We start from the raw sequence: 15,609 nt of genomic DNA on the forward strand, positions 1-15,609 counted from the left end.
GGGGATGAGCAATCCAAGCTGTGTCCGATAGGGGAGGAAGGAATAGGAGCATCGATTAACATGCCTGATATAAAAACAACAGAGCTAATTACAGGTAGGAGGCGGGTAGATGGGCCTATCACGCACGCAATGGCCCAATTGATTAACATTTTATAAAGGCAGGTATCTCTTTAATGGCTTTTGCACTCTGACGATGTTAGCAGTGGCTAACAAAGATAAGTGAGCAGAATATTTTAAAGTTCCGGAGATCGCAATGTCTGTTTCTTTTATAACTACACCTGGAACTCGCATTTTTAGGACAATTCTATCTATCTATCTATCTATCTATCTATCTATCTATCTATCTATATCTATCTATCTATCTATCTATCTATCTATCCATCTATCTATCTATCACATACACACACACACACACACACACACACACACACATAGACATAAACATAGACATAGACATAGAAATAGAAATAGACATAGACATATCTCCGACCACGCTTTACTCACACAAACACGAAGTCGAAAACACCAGCCTGAAGATGGCGAGTGAGACCTCGCCGAAACATTGCCAAGACAATCTCAATCTTGTCATAGAAACTGAAACGTAAAAGCGAATGTATGTGTATAAGTATGTATGTATGTGTCGATGTGTATGGATGAGTTACTATTTTGATGGACCATCGTTGTTCACATTTGCAATGACTCCAAACAGAAAGGAGAAAGGAGCTAAAGAATTACAAAAGTATTATCCCAATAATACAAGTTCCTTGGGGGGAAATGTAAAGCACAATTCAATATTTCTCTAGCCTCAGAATTGTTGAAGCTGCTACAAAAAAAGTCTTATAGTGCCACTTACAGGATAATTATATTAACTGCAAGCAAACCACAATTTTTTTAAAAAAACATTCATTTGTTGATAGCCCTTTCTGTGTAAACAGTGGAGTTTATAGCAATTAAAAATACATATTATGAAATTATTCCTAATACAAATGAAACATTTGGAAATCAACCCACAAGCTTGCCAAATGAACTTCCACCTTACTATTAAAATCAAGCAAAATTGAGGCAAGTGCTGTATCATTAAAATCAAATAACTGGCAAAAAAAGAAGAGTTTTTATAATTTTCCTAAATACTAGGAGAGTGAAGCCAACTGCACTTTAATGAGAAGAGCATAAGGGGTGGCCTGCTGGGGGTTTGCAGGGGTTTGGGAGAACTTCTAGCTAAGATTCTATGCAGTTCAGAGAACCCCAAAATCCCACTCCTGGCTGGCTTCACCCGCCCCTTCCCACCTCTCCCAGGAGTCCCCATGTGGCCCGTTTTGGATGGAGGTAAGTGCAGGGCGCAGACAGAGGCTCGGGGAATGAAAAACGGGCCTACCAGAAGTTCAGGAAGGCTGGAAACAGGCCCGTTTCTAGGCTCCAGAGGGCCTCCAGAACCTGAGGAGGCTGTTTTTGCCCTCTCCGAGGCTCAAGGAAAGCTTCTGGAGCTTGGGGAGGGCAAAAAGCCCCCGCCCCCACCCCACTGAGGTGCAGGAGGCCAACTAGGCCATGCCCACCATGGCCACCCCGGACAGAGAACCCCTTGCTAAAAATTTTGAAGCCCACCCCTGGGCCATACCATAAAAATCTATCACCAGTGAATTGGGCAGACAAGCTTCTGGCAGTAGAAACATGTTCAGAGGGCTTGTTTTGATGATGCAACTAAGTGGGCAGATATGAAATGGGACTCATGGATTCTTAGCTAGTCAAGACTCAGCTAGCCAAGCCATTTACTACTTTAAAAGTCAATATCAGCATCTGAAATTATCTTCCATATGCAACTGGTAAGTAGTGCAGGTCTTTCAGTCCAAGAATCATATAAGCCTTGTACCTTGCAACAATTAGCAGCCTGTCTACTGCATTTTGTATCAACTTTAATTTCCTGAAACTTTTAGAGGATGGTCTCTAGAAGCCAGGGCAGGAGTCAAGATGAGATGTAACTACAAGATGTATAATTAAGTCTGAATGACTCAATATTGCAACTAGTGTTTTAGTTTACATGTGTAAGCATGTACTCCTCACCCGGAATGGGACATTTAGGCACGGATCGTTGGCTGCACTTCCTTCGCCCCCAGCCACCCGCCTCAGCTCATTTACAACCAGCTTTCTTCTCCACTGGTCCTCCCCTGGCCATTCTCCATGGCCAATGGGCCCCTGGTCCTCTGCTCCTCACTCTCTTCACCCAACGATGCCATCGAAGTGATGTCCCAGTGTCTGGAAGCCGTACGGATCTGGATGGGAAGTAACTGACTCAAGCTCAACCCATCCAAGACTGAGTGGCTGTGGCTATCGGCGCCCCGGTTCAACCAGCTTACTCCATCACTGGCCATTGGGGGCGAACATCTGGCCCCCGTGGATCAGGTACGCAATTTGGGCGTCCTTCTAGATACCCGGCTGTCAATGGATGACCATGTGACAGCCGTGGCCAGGGGGGCATTTCACCAGGTTCGCCTGGTGCGCCAATTGCGTCCCCTATTGAACCGGAGTGCCCTTCGCACAGTCACTCATGCGCTTGTGACGTCCCGGCTAGACTACTGCAACGCTCTCTACATGGGGCTCCCCTTGAGATGCACCCGAAGGCTGCAGTTGGTTCAGAATGCGGCCGCGCGGGTAGTTTTGGGAGTCTTTAGATACTCCCACGTAACACCTCTCCTGCGCGAGCTACACTGGCTGCCTGTGGCTTTTCGGGTGCGTTTCAAGGTGTTGATTATCATCTTCAAAGCGCTCCATGGCATAGGACCTAGCTATTTGCGGGATCGTATCCTGCCCCATACATCCCTTCGGCCGATTCGCTCACACAGAGAGGGACTCCTCCGGGTGCCGTCCACTAGGCTGTGCCAGCGGGCGACGCCCAGGGGAAGGGCCTTCTCTGTGATGGGCCCAATCCTCTGGAATGACCTTCCCCCTGACATTAGAACGACTACGGACCTCCGCTCCTTCCATCTGAAACTCAAAACCCACCTGTTTCATCTAGCCGGCCTGGCCTAATTCTAGCTTTCCCTCCTCAGTTTGTATTTTTAAATTTTATGGTTTGGTTTTAAGGTTTAAGTTTTTAATTCTTATAAATTTGTACAGGGGATATTTAATTCAATTTTAGTTATGTATATCATCGAGTGTATGGTTTTTAAATTTGTACCTGTACACCGCCCCGAGTCCCTTCGGGGAGAGGGGGCGGTCTAGTAGTTTAATAAATTAAATTAAATTAAATTTGTCCCTGCCCATTTGCCCACACACCATTTGACCCCATCCTTTGGCTTCATGGGATAGCTCCCAGCCAATCAGATGGCAGGCAGAAGCAATGATACTGCAGGGGCAGCATGTGATTGATGATGGGTAATCACAGCGGCTGTTGGGGGGGCAAGATTTTTTTTAGAAAGTACTGCAGCTGCTCAGCAAGTTTTGGGGTCACCAGGATATCAGAGGGAGAGGGAGTGGTGGTGGGAGAAGAAGCTGCCGGGGACACTGGGGGGGGAGAAAGGCATGTATGTGTTGAGGGGACCAGGAAGGGAGGGAGGGGAGCCTCAAGAAGGCTTCACAAAGAGAGCTCGGCTCACAACTCAGTCAGGTCCAACAAATGAGGGGAGGAGGACCACAGCTTCTGGCATTGTGGGGAGTGTGAGGGAGGGAATGAAGGCAAATGGTAAGGCCGGTGCCACATCTGCAATTGCAGGAGCATAGGGGGAACACAGGGGAGAAGAAAAGCTGGCTGTAAATGGGCTAAGGCAGGTGGCTGGGGGCAAAGGAGGTGCGGTCCATGCCTAAATGTCCCAAACCCCTCCTCACCAGAGTTGACATCAGCAAATCTAGTTATAGCTGCAGTTCATACTGACACACTATGAGCCTGTTGTATCTCAGAGAGTGCAAATCCATCTAACATGGGCTTTAGCTTCATCTCTGATTCTATGTTGCTCTTTACACTAGTAACTGTGTCTCATGAAAATTAATTGCACAACCAACCCCTGTGTAAGCAAAATTTAAATATGTTGATTGCTTCCTTGGAATTAGATTAATAGAGCTAAGTGTCAATGATGGTATTCACAGCACCTCATTCCAAAACTCCAGGTGATTATCCCAGTAGTTTCATAGTAGTTTCAATGTTAAATAACATTGGGGATACCACAGTTCAAGTACCTAGGTATTGCACATTCCTTAACACCACCTTTTGATACACCCAAACAGGAAGGACTGGAACCACTTCAAAACAATCCCCTTCTTTGCAGCTTACAACCATGGTTGATTAAAAATTAAAGCCATCCGGTAATCCAGGAGAAGAAGAAAGGTTAGAAGAATTAAGCAAAATATAGTAGCCTCATCTCTCTACATGCCTGGTGCAGAAGCTAAAAAGAATTCGTATGTACAGAACAAACTGTTTCCTCTCCCAAATCAAGGTGAATCTTTGACAATCAACCTTGTCTGCAAAAAAAATGAAGAAAATTCCTCGGAACGTTCAGTGGTTCCAGCTTGCCTACCCCAACATCATGATGAGGAGATGCTGAACAGAACGTAAAAGTCTTCCAAGGAGATGCACTGGGGAAGAGGGGAGTAGAGAAGGAAGTCCATTTTGCTACCTTTATTGCAAAAAAAAAAAAAAAAAAGCATGAGAAAATGTATGTTTACCATAATAAACTAATTCATCCTGATAATTCTTCCACTTCTATCTCTCTGCTAATTTATGATACTACTGCTAATAAATAAATTGGACATTTTAAAACAAAAGAAATGAATTCGGGGGCAGATCAGACCATTTTACCTGGCCTTCCATTCCATAGAATTTTATAATAGCCGCCAGTCTAAAAATGATCAGAACAGCAGGGTTTATTATAAGCAGATTCCCATTCCAGGCAAACATACAGTTGTATCAAATGGAGCACTTATGCGTGGGCAGTTAAGACAGAAGTCTGATTATCCATAGCAGAGGTGAAATACTGAGCCACACTTGTCTGGGTAACCACTGAAGTCCACCAGCACAAGTAATCTAGGATCTTCAAGTTCCATGTGAAAAATCACTCAGAGAAAGTGACACTCCTACTTGAATAAAGCTTGTATTAGATAGATATATAGATTTGTAACCATTTATTGTGGTAATGTTGTAACAACATATCATATTCCATATCTTTTTTAAAAAGTTCCTTACTGTTATATTGTACACCCAATCAGATATGGAAAGTGTGTTGCAAACCCCATCATAAAAGAATTCTGACTGGCAGGGTCTAGAAAGAAATACTTCTCTGCTCCCACCCAATGGAATATTCTTCCCCAGGAGATGAGGTAACCCCTCCCATTTAACTCCCCAAGGGCTTAAAACATGACTCTGTGCCTTTGCATGGTGAACCCAAAGGAGCACACAGTTGGTGCCATGAGAGCTGCCCCCCCCCTCCACTTTTGTCTTTATCAACTAATTTTAATGTTGCACTTTTATAGTTTCTAAATATTTCAATTTATTTTTATATAGCATTTTAAATTTTGATACTGTATCTTTGAGGGAGATGGACAGTTTGGAAATGTAAAAAAGAGAAAGAAAAGAGAGAAAGAGAGAGAGAGAAAGAAGAAAGAAAGAAAGAAAGAAAGAAAGAAAGAAAGAAAGAAAGAAAGAAAGAAAGAAAGAAAGAAAGAAAGAAAGAAAGAAAGAAAAGGGAGGGAGGAAGATTTCATGTATTTTAAGCACTTGTTATACTTAGATATTTTAATCGTGTGTGTGTGTGTGTGTGTGTGTGTGTGTGTGTGTGTGTGTATGTATGTATATATATATATATATATATATATATATATATATATATATATATATATATATATATATATATATATATATATATATATATATATATATATATATATATATATATATATATATATATATATATATATATATATATATATATATATATATATATGCTGGTTTTGTTGTATTCGGGTCTTTTTCCGTGTAAGGTTGAGATTGTCTTTGCAACGTTTCGGCAGGATCACACCTGCCATCTTCAAGCTGTGGGCTTAAAATGGGGACGGAGCTGCCGTCTTTCTGTAATATACATACATACATACATACATACATACATACATACATACATACATACATACATACATACATACAGTGGGGCAAAAAAGTATTTAGTCAGCCACCAATTGTGCAAGTTCTCCCACTTAAAAAGATGAGAGAGGCCTGTAATTGGCATCGTAGGTAGACGTCAACTATGAGAGACAAAATGTAAAAAAAAAAAAAACAATCACATTGGCTGATTATTTGCAAATTATGGTGGAAAATAAGTATTTGGTCAATATCAAAAGTTCCTCTCAATACTGTGTTATATATCCTTTGTTGGCAATGACGGAGGTCAAATGTTTCCTGTAAGTCTTCACAAGGTTGGCACATACTGTTGCTGGTATGTTGGCCCATTCTTCCATGCAGATCTCCTTTAGAGCAGTGGTGTTTTGGGGCTGTCACTGGGCAACACGGACTTTCAACTCCCTCCAAAGGTTTTCTATGGGGTTGAGATCTGGAGACTGGCTAGGCCTCTCCAGGACCTTGAAATGCTTCTTACGAAGCCACTCCTTCATTGCCCGGATGGTATGTTTGGGACCATTGTCATGTTGAAAGACCCAGTCACGTTTCATTTTCAATGCCCTTGCTGATGGAAGGAGGTTTGCACCCAAAATCTCACGATACACGGCCCCATTCATTCTGTCCTGTACATGGATCAGTCGTCCTGGTCCCTTTGCAGAGAAACAGCCCCAAAGCATGATGTTGCCACCCCCATGCTTCACAGTAGGTATGGTGTTCTTTGGATGCAACTCAGCATTCTCTCTCCTCCAAACACGACGAGTTGTGTTTCTACCAAACAGTTGTATTTTGGTTTCATCTGACCATATGACATTCTCCCAATCCTCTTCTGGATCATCCAAATGCTCTCTAGCAAACTTCAGATGGGCCCGGACATGTACTGGCTTAAGCAGGAGGACACGTCTGGCACTGCAGGATCTGAGTCCCTGGCGGCGTAGTGTGTTACTGATGGTAGCCTTTGTTACGTTGGTCCCAGCTTTTTGCAGGTCATTTACTAGGTCCCCCCGTGTGGTCCTGGGATTTTTGCTCACCATTCTTATGATCATTTTGACCCCACGGGGTGAGATCTTGCATGGAGCCCCAGATCAAGGGAAATTATCAGTGGTCTTTTATGTGTTCCATTTTCTAATTACTGCTCCCACAGTTGATTTGTTCACACCAAGCTGCTTGCCTATTGCAGATTCAGTCTTCCCAGCCTGGTGCAGGTCTACAATTTTGTTTCTGGTGTCCTTCGACAGCTCTTTGGTCTTCACCATAGTGGAGTTTGGAGTGTGACTGTTTGAGGTTGTGGACAGGTGTCTTTTATACTGATAACAATTTCAAACAGTTGCCGTTGATACAGGTAATGAGTGCAGGACAGAGGAGCCTCTTAAAGAAGAAGGTACAGGTCTGTGAGAGCCAGAAATCTTGCTTGTTTGTAGGTGACCAAATACTTATTTTCCACCATAATTTGCAAATAAATTCTTTCCAAATCAGCCAATATGATTGTTTGGTTTTTTTTTTACATTTTGTCTCTCATAGTTGAGGTCTACCTATGATGCCAATTACAGGCCTCTCTCATCTTTTTAAGTGGGAGAACTTGCACAATTGTGGTTGACTAAATACTTTTTTGCCCCACTGTATGTATGTATGTATGTATGTATGTATGTATGTATGTATGTATGTATATATATATATATATATATATATATATATATATATATATATATATATATATATATATATATATATATATATATATATATATATATATATATATATATATATATATAGTTTCATTTTTCTTATTCTGTTATAAAGTAATAAAAATGTATTACAAGGAGGAAGAGGCACTTGTACAGGAACTTTACACTATTATAGTTACTAAAATGAGCAGCAAACACCCAAAACTGGCAAACTGCCAGATGGAGGTTCTAGTCTAGTCAATGACAGGGAATTATTAGACTATAGTTACTCCCCTCTCTGCCCTTGAGCCCAAGCATAGCTGGAAATATTATATCACCTTTCTCAGTTCAAATCCAAATCCAGTACAAATCAGTGCTTTGATAATAATCCAACTACCACAAAGCAGAAAATCATTTCACACTTAAGGAGTAACATTTTTATTCAGAGTGGCTTCACCTAGAGCCATTTTCAACAGTCCTGACCCTAGAAAGAGAGATAGCCAAGACAGCTCATAGCTTTGAAGCTTTTCTCCCAACTGGTACTGGAAGCAGGCGACCTCTAAATCTAGAGGAGGAGGAGGAGGAGGAGGAGGAGGAGGAGGAGGAGGAGGAGGAGGAGGAGGAAGAAGAAGAAGAAGAAGAAGAAGAAGAAGATGATGATGCCCAAAAAATAACTGCACAATGAAGTTCATGGTAAGGTATGCTAGTTTATTCACTTAGAGTTTAATATAAGTGTCTTCCAATAAGAAAAGGTCATTAGAGTTGGAAACATTTGGTTTCTGAAATTGATAGATATTTCTTGACCGAGGCAAGGTCAAGTTGTTCCATAGCAAATGATATTTCAGATGACTGTTTATTCCTTTGCTTTTTTTTCCAAATTTACTGTACCTAAGAAGTTCAGAGCAAGCCTTTTTATTTGTTCTAAGAGTCCCTTCCTAGAACAAAGCACCAGGGAAAATAAAGATGTATTTTTCATTGTAGCATATGGATTGTGAGAATGTTAAATCAGAGTTGATAGGTATCAAGTCCAGCATTATCTGTTATACATGTCAATGAAGATTCCATCATTCAGTTAAGAGTTGTCTGGTAGTTGAGTTATGGCAACTGGACTTCTTTTCTTGTTGGTTTGAGATGTTTCACTGCTTATCTAAGTAGCTTCTTATGTGTTACACAGTAGCTGACCAGATGCGTATATGGAACTCAACAATAGGATATAATAGAAGCCTACTTCAACTGCTATCCTTGAACAATTGACATTATAGTCTGAAATATAGTGATTTTTCAAGAGGCAACTGGACTGTCTGGTTTTTCTATCCTTGAACAATTGACATTATAGTCTGAAATATAGTGATTTTTCAAGAGGCAACTGGACTGTCTGGTTTTTCTTTGAAGACATTTTGCTTGTCATCGAAGAAGCTTCTTCAGCTCTGAAGAGAGTTGCCTCTTGAAAAAGCACCTTTGGGACAACCACGACCTGGATGACTGAGAATCTCCATAGACAAGTGACATTATAGTTCTTTTGATGTAATATTAAACTATCAAGTTAGTAACCAATTATAGTCTATACATGTACCATTCTTTTGGAAACTTTTTAATTGGTGGTTATTAATACATCTGATGCAATTGAATACTTTAGTTCATGAATTCCTGCTCCTGGAAGGCTAGAGTAGATGCTCTCTGAGATCCCTTCCAATCCTTACATTTTAGGATCCACTGAATATGATTGTATCAATAGGAATGTACAATATTTTGAATCTTAAAGTGAAACAATAAAGTACTTTAAGTGAGTATATGAAATATTTTCAAATAAGCAATAATACAATAATCTTCCTAAATAAAAACACATTACTTCATATGCAAAGATTGTTTTAATTATGAAAAAAATAATATATCACTATAAACATTTTATTTAAATTCTTAAGACATTAAAATGAAATCTCCTTCAGAATATTTAATAAAAAGAATTTATTTAACCTATGCTTATAATGAATGCAGCATAAGGCCTACGCAAGCAGTTTTGACTTAAACAGACAACACAAAGTTTATTAAGGAGACATACATACTCCACAGTGTTTATAAGTAGATGGCAGTTGTAATCAAATGTAATTAAAGCAGCAATAATTATTTTCCTGGCTTTTGGTGTGCCCGTTGTTTCAAGATAGTCTGCATTTCTGGCATTTCCATGCCAATTCCCCCTAAAATAACATTTGTTGATCATGAAATGAAAAGAATACCACAAGCCAGGTACTGTTCATTCTTTCTTTTTCCAGCTCACCAAACAGAAAGGGCAAAAACTGCCAGAGGTATTGTATTTAAAAGTCCTGTTATTTGTAATGCTGAGATAATAGCAGTATCAATCATTCTGTTTCTCAACAGCCGTGACCACACTTGCTTATTGCTTTACTTAGATTTGGGGAGTGAGGGGATGAATTCAAATCAATGGATACAGAAGTAGATACATTTCAGGAACAAGAAACTGAACTACAAAGTGAAAGAGAAAATCCAGTAGATGGAGTGAGGCAAGAGCTTCTTCCAGTAGAAAAATGAATTGCTCAGATCTGTAGAGCCACAACAGTTAGTGGGAAAACACCAATTTTCCTGATTTTCAATAAACCAGAATCAGAAACACATACATTCAGTCCATAAAAATAAAACAAATAGGAGAATCTTGTGATATCAATCAGCTACTCATTCAATCACAAAGTTGTGCAAATCATAAATGTGTAAAGGTCTTTTAGTAGCATTCAAATGAAATTTGCTAGCAGAGGACATACCAGAGCAATGGAATAGGGACACTGCTTAATCAACCAATTCCTGAACTGAAACCGAGCTTGTGCAATAGTGTGTCTTACTCATTTTGACCTGATTTTACCTTTGTCCTTTGCACGCAGCCACTCCAGGGTACTTAAAAACTATCAGAAAGAAAACTTTAATCAATCGTAACTTTCCTTTTAAATTCCCCCAGCCGATGTTGAGATTGTAACAATGCTGCTTTTCTCTGCAGTCAATTGAAGGAAAATCTGAAATGTTACAAAGTGACATTTGACATTTTTTAAAAAATGTCTATGATCCATGAGTCAATTGAAAAAGCATTCAGTTCTAGCAAGGGACACTTGGGATTGGTGGATATTCAGATTTTGATAATTGTAGACCATGGATCAAATCCAAGTTGATCTTCCAAGAACAATTCAATAAAAACACAAGTTTTTCAAATATTCCAATTAAAGTTACACAGGCTTGTTTCCAGTGATATTCAGATGACGTCATTGCAGCAAGAGAAGTTCATGGAGATGTGTGAATACCAAATAGAAAGCATAATCACAGGGTACAATTTAAGGCATTGGCGTTTGAAGTTTAATAAATTCTAATCACTTAAGGCCTAGTTATCTACGTAGCCATCCCTTCCCATCAAGAAGTGCAAAGAAGTCCTTTTGAAGATGCCACTGCTTTCAAAGGTCCATCCTTCCTAAGGCACAACAGGGCTATTTCATTCCTTCATTCCATGCTAAAAAGTAATATTAGAATTTATCCAATAGCAGCTTTGTTACAGTCATACATCAATTATTGTGAAAAGCAGGACAAATATATGGAAGGAAGTATGAACATTTATGCACAAAAGGTAAAAATAATATAATAGTAAAATTCACAAAGTTATTTTAAGTGAAATGGCCTTTCCTGTGATACAGATCCATGTGTGATGATGGCAGTTAAAAAGCCAAGGCCATCAAGTCCCCAGACAGCTCTGAAGCAATAGTATAGTACTTAGCTACTTATTTTGGGGTGGTTGAGTGAGCCCAAGTCTTTTCACATCCATGGCCCAAAGAGCAGCTTATGGAGGGTGTTGTGGGCCAGCAGCTGTTGGAGCTGCAACCAGACTCTGACAGTGAGGGGCCTTATGAGTCGGCTCTGGAAGATGTGGAGGACCCTGGACAGGTTCCGACTCCTAGCAGGGATCAGAGAGGCTGGTTGGCCACCAGGAGGCACCTGAGGCATGGAGCAGTGGTGAAAGCCAAAGGGAGTGTGCTCCTGAAGTCATGCCTTGGAGCAGTGAGGAGGAGACAAGGGAGGTGGGTCTGGATGCCCGGCAAGTTTAGTTGCAACGAACGACTAATAGATGTAAAGAACAGCTACGCAGTTACAGGAGATAATTGAACTCGGGTGGTTGTAATTAGGCTCCTCTCAAGACTGTATTTAAGGAGGGACTTTCCACAAGCTGCTTGCAGGAATCAACATATTTACCAGAGCTGGAGAAGCTGGAGAAGGGTCTTGTCCTCTTGGCAGGCTGGATTGCTGCCAAGGTCTAGTTTGTGCTGGATTGCGGCCAAGGTCTAGTCTGTGTGTTAATAAATCATCATGCAGTATCTTTGTCTCGGCGTGTTTGGTGTATGAAGAGGGGGGGGTCAGAACAGGAGGGTAACTTAGAACAGGAAGATATAATGGAATGGAATGGAATACAATAGAATAGAATAATAGAGTTGGAAAGGAACTTGAAGGTTTTCTAGTCTGACTCAAGCAGGAGACCCTGTATCATTTCAGACAAATGGTTGTCCAGTCTCTTTTTGAAAGCCTTCAGTGATGGAGCACCCACAACTTCTGAGGGCAAGCTATTCCATTGGTTGCATTGTATTCTGCTTCACAGAAGGCAGGGCAATATATTCCCCATCTAAACCAACTCAAAGAATATACATTCTTCAAATACGTTTTGTCCCACCCTTAGAATATTTTAAAACTGTATTTCTTCAACTAAATGGACCTCAGTTCATCTCCTATCCAGAACCTTTTCTGCATCCCATTCAGTGTATTACCATCCATTCAATCAGAATAGAGCTGGAAAGGACTTGGGGGTCTTCTAGTTCAACCCCCTGCTCAAGCAGGAGACCCAAAAACCATTGCAGATGAGTGACTGTCCAGTCGTTTCTTTAAAATCTCCAGTGATGAAACACCTACAACTTCTGAAAGCAAGCTGTTCCACTGGTTAATTGTTCTCACTGTTAAGTTTCTCCTTAATTCCAGGTTGCTTCTCTCCTTGGTTAATTTCCATCCATTGTTTCTTGTCTTGCCTTCTGATGCTTTGGAAAATAAGTTGATCCCCTCTTCTTTGTGGCAGCCCCTCAAATATGGGAATACTGCTAACATGTCATCCTAGTCCTTCTTTTCTCTAGACTAGATGAAACAAGCATATTTTTAGCCAACTGCTATTGCTTCTGTTAAAAATGAATGACTAAGAAATTCCTACTTCAGCAATGTTATTAAAATAGTTTTACTTTCAGTTTTACTATATGGCTTTCAAAGCATACTTTAAAACAATTTCTCTTTTTGAACTGTCCTTTTGATCTTTATTTCACAATAAGTCAAATGACGTCTGCAACGATACAAAATGTTCTCCTTGGCTGAAAACGTATCGTCAGAGATCAGTGTTCAGATTCTGCATAGCTAAAATATTTGGGGAGGAACCTTTACGGGTTAGTGACCTTTTATACGTTTCATACGATGATTTCTTCCATTTCTAACCATTTTCCCCTGATCCGTTCAGTAAAGATGGGAAGGGTGGTTCAATCCACTTTGATCAGCAGGACAACGTTTTCTCTCATTAGCAGCATCCCAGATTTCCGAGCTCTTCACAAACTACACAGCAAAGATTTTTTAAGTACTAATCTGCTGGCATTACAGGAAGCTCTTAGAACAGCATTGCAACGGTGGGTTCAGACTTTATCTCTTTTAGGATGTAGAGACTTGAAGAATGAAAAAGATCAGGGCTAAACATATACAAAGTATCCTGCTACTCGCTTCCGTTTTACACACACACACAGAGAGAGAGAGAGAGAGAGAGAGAGAGAGAGAGAGAGAGAGAGAGAGGGAGAGAGAGGGAGAGAGAGAGAGCTGATCGTGAAAAAAAAGACTTCCAGGTTCAGATAAAATGAAGTTTATTTTCCAAAAGTGATGTTCCCACACAAGCAAACCCCTCGCAACACACCGAGGTTTCCTTCGCACGACTTTTGCTATAGCCTCTTACCTTCCTTTCACCCTGCCCTGCCTGCAGAGGAGGGGGAGAGAGGGCGGCTTTCGCGATTTAGCTAAAATTAGGCAGAGGGAGACTAATGGACTTCATTAGCCTCCCTCCAAATGAAAACTGTGGGTCTTCACCTGTGGCTCGCCATCCGCGTCAGCCTGCGAGCCCTCCCCCCCAAAAAAGCAGCTCCAACCAACCTGTCCCCTCGTTCCTTTCCCTGCTTCCGCGCCCTCCCCTTCCTTTCCCTTCCCCGTGGGGGCGGTTCACTCGACTCTACCCCGCCTTCCCTCGCCTCCTTTGCCTTGCCCGCCTTGCCATTTGCTCGCAAGCGGCTGAATTTCTTCCGGCGGGCTTCGGCTGGGTTCGTGAGATTTGACGGGAGGGCTCGCCGAGGAATCGACGCTGACGCGCGGGAATCGCCGGCCGAGCAGAGCGCACGGGGTGAGCGCCGTGAGTACCCTTCAATCCAAAGCGCATGCCTTCGTCCCGGTCCCCGCTGCCTTGTCTCAGCCTTAGAATCCAGCAGCACCAGCAGCCGGCCGCTTAAAGGAGAAGGGTGTCCCTATATCGCCATTCCCCCCCCCCAAAAAAACGATGCACCCAATTTTGGGGCGTGGAGGGGAGAAAAGGGAGGGCAGGCGGAGGGTGTTTTTTTTTTTTTTTTTTTTACGAATTTGGAGTTTATTGGATGGAGAATATATAATAGAAATAAGAAAAGCCGCCTCTAGGTGGGTGGTTGCATACTGTGCCCGGAGGTTGTGCTTGCCTCTCACACGCTTCCCTCCCTACCCCAAAAATGAATGCCGGGAAGAGAAGCGGGGATGTTTCTTTTGAGCCGGGATCCTGTATGAAATGGCGCAGGATGTCCCGAGACCCCTTCGCCACTTTGGCTGTTCTGGTAGAAAGGCCCCTTCCAGCCAGGGCACAGCCTTTTAGCGTCCGTATGCTCCGAAGAGCGATCTGTTTCAAGGACGCGTGGCGAGAAATCGGCGTAGGAAGAGGGAGGAAATTTAGGGAGAGGCGAATTGGGAGGCCGTTCCCGTTTTCATCGCCGTGATTTTGTGTCGAAGGAATGCAAGAGATAAGATTCTTGAATGATGACTTTCCGGGGCGGGGGGACCATGCGGAGTTGCATCTGTGCGTTGGTGTGTGTTGGGAATTCCACACCGCGAAAAAGGAAAAATAAAAAAGGGCAAAGTCGTTTGCACGGGCAACCTAGAAAATGAAATACGAAAGCCATAAAATAAGATTTTTTAGATCCACCCCTTCCAAGCCCCAGCAGCTGATAAGAGAAGGGCACTGCATAGGAAAGAACTGGAGAGGGTGGAAGCTGCTGTGCTAGCAGACTCTGTTGCCTATGTTAACATCTGGAAATGACTGGGGGAATGATGAAATATCTCTCTTAACTTACATGCAAAAGATGGCTGCTCTGGTGAGGAGGCTGCCTCAGCAGTAGGCATTGTCCACGGGCTGTAGTCTGTTGCTAGGTTACATCAGGATCTTCCCCCCTTCCCCTGACCTACACATGAACATAAATGCATCTTGTTGATGTTTCTGATCCCTGATTCCCACTGGTGCATATGCTTCTCCTGATGCATTGTGGGGAAGTTACAGGAAAATCTGCTGAGGCGGTTAAATGGCAGAAAAAGCAGTTTTCATTTTTTTAAAAAAATGAAATAACATTCTTCCCCCCCTCAGCACACATACATACACACAAAGAGACCCTTAGTGTGTGTGATGATGTGTAGTGCTATCCTTATCTTTCAGCTGTTACCTGAGCTCTTGAACTGAGACTGGCTGAATGATTACACACAGAATAGTTTTGCTCTCTTGATACATGGGAA

The 15,609-nt window shown here is 41.9% G+C and overlaps 1 protein-coding gene across 2 annotated transcripts in view; it reads left to right on the top strand.

Annotated features, from left to right (window-relative positions):
- Positions 1 to 14,056: 14,056 nt before the first annotated feature.
- SFXN1 (sideroflexin 1) overlaps positions 14,057 to 15,609 on the top strand; it is a 35,012-nt gene continuing 33,459 nt past the window's right edge. The window contains exon 1 of one of the 2 annotated variants that reach the window (XM_081937856.1): positions 14,057 to 14,206. The gene's annotated coding sequence lies outside the window, so the exon portion shown is untranslated. Of the gene's footprint in view, positions 14,216 to 15,609 lie in introns of both variants that reach the window. The other variant, XM_081937855.1, reaches the window with a different exon arrangement.

This window comes from Natrix helvetica (assembly GCF_964273705.1).
Source record: "Natrix helvetica genome assembly, chromosome: 1".
Taxonomy (NCBI): Eukaryota; Metazoa; Chordata; class Lepidosauria; order Squamata; family Natricidae; genus Natrix; species Natrix helvetica.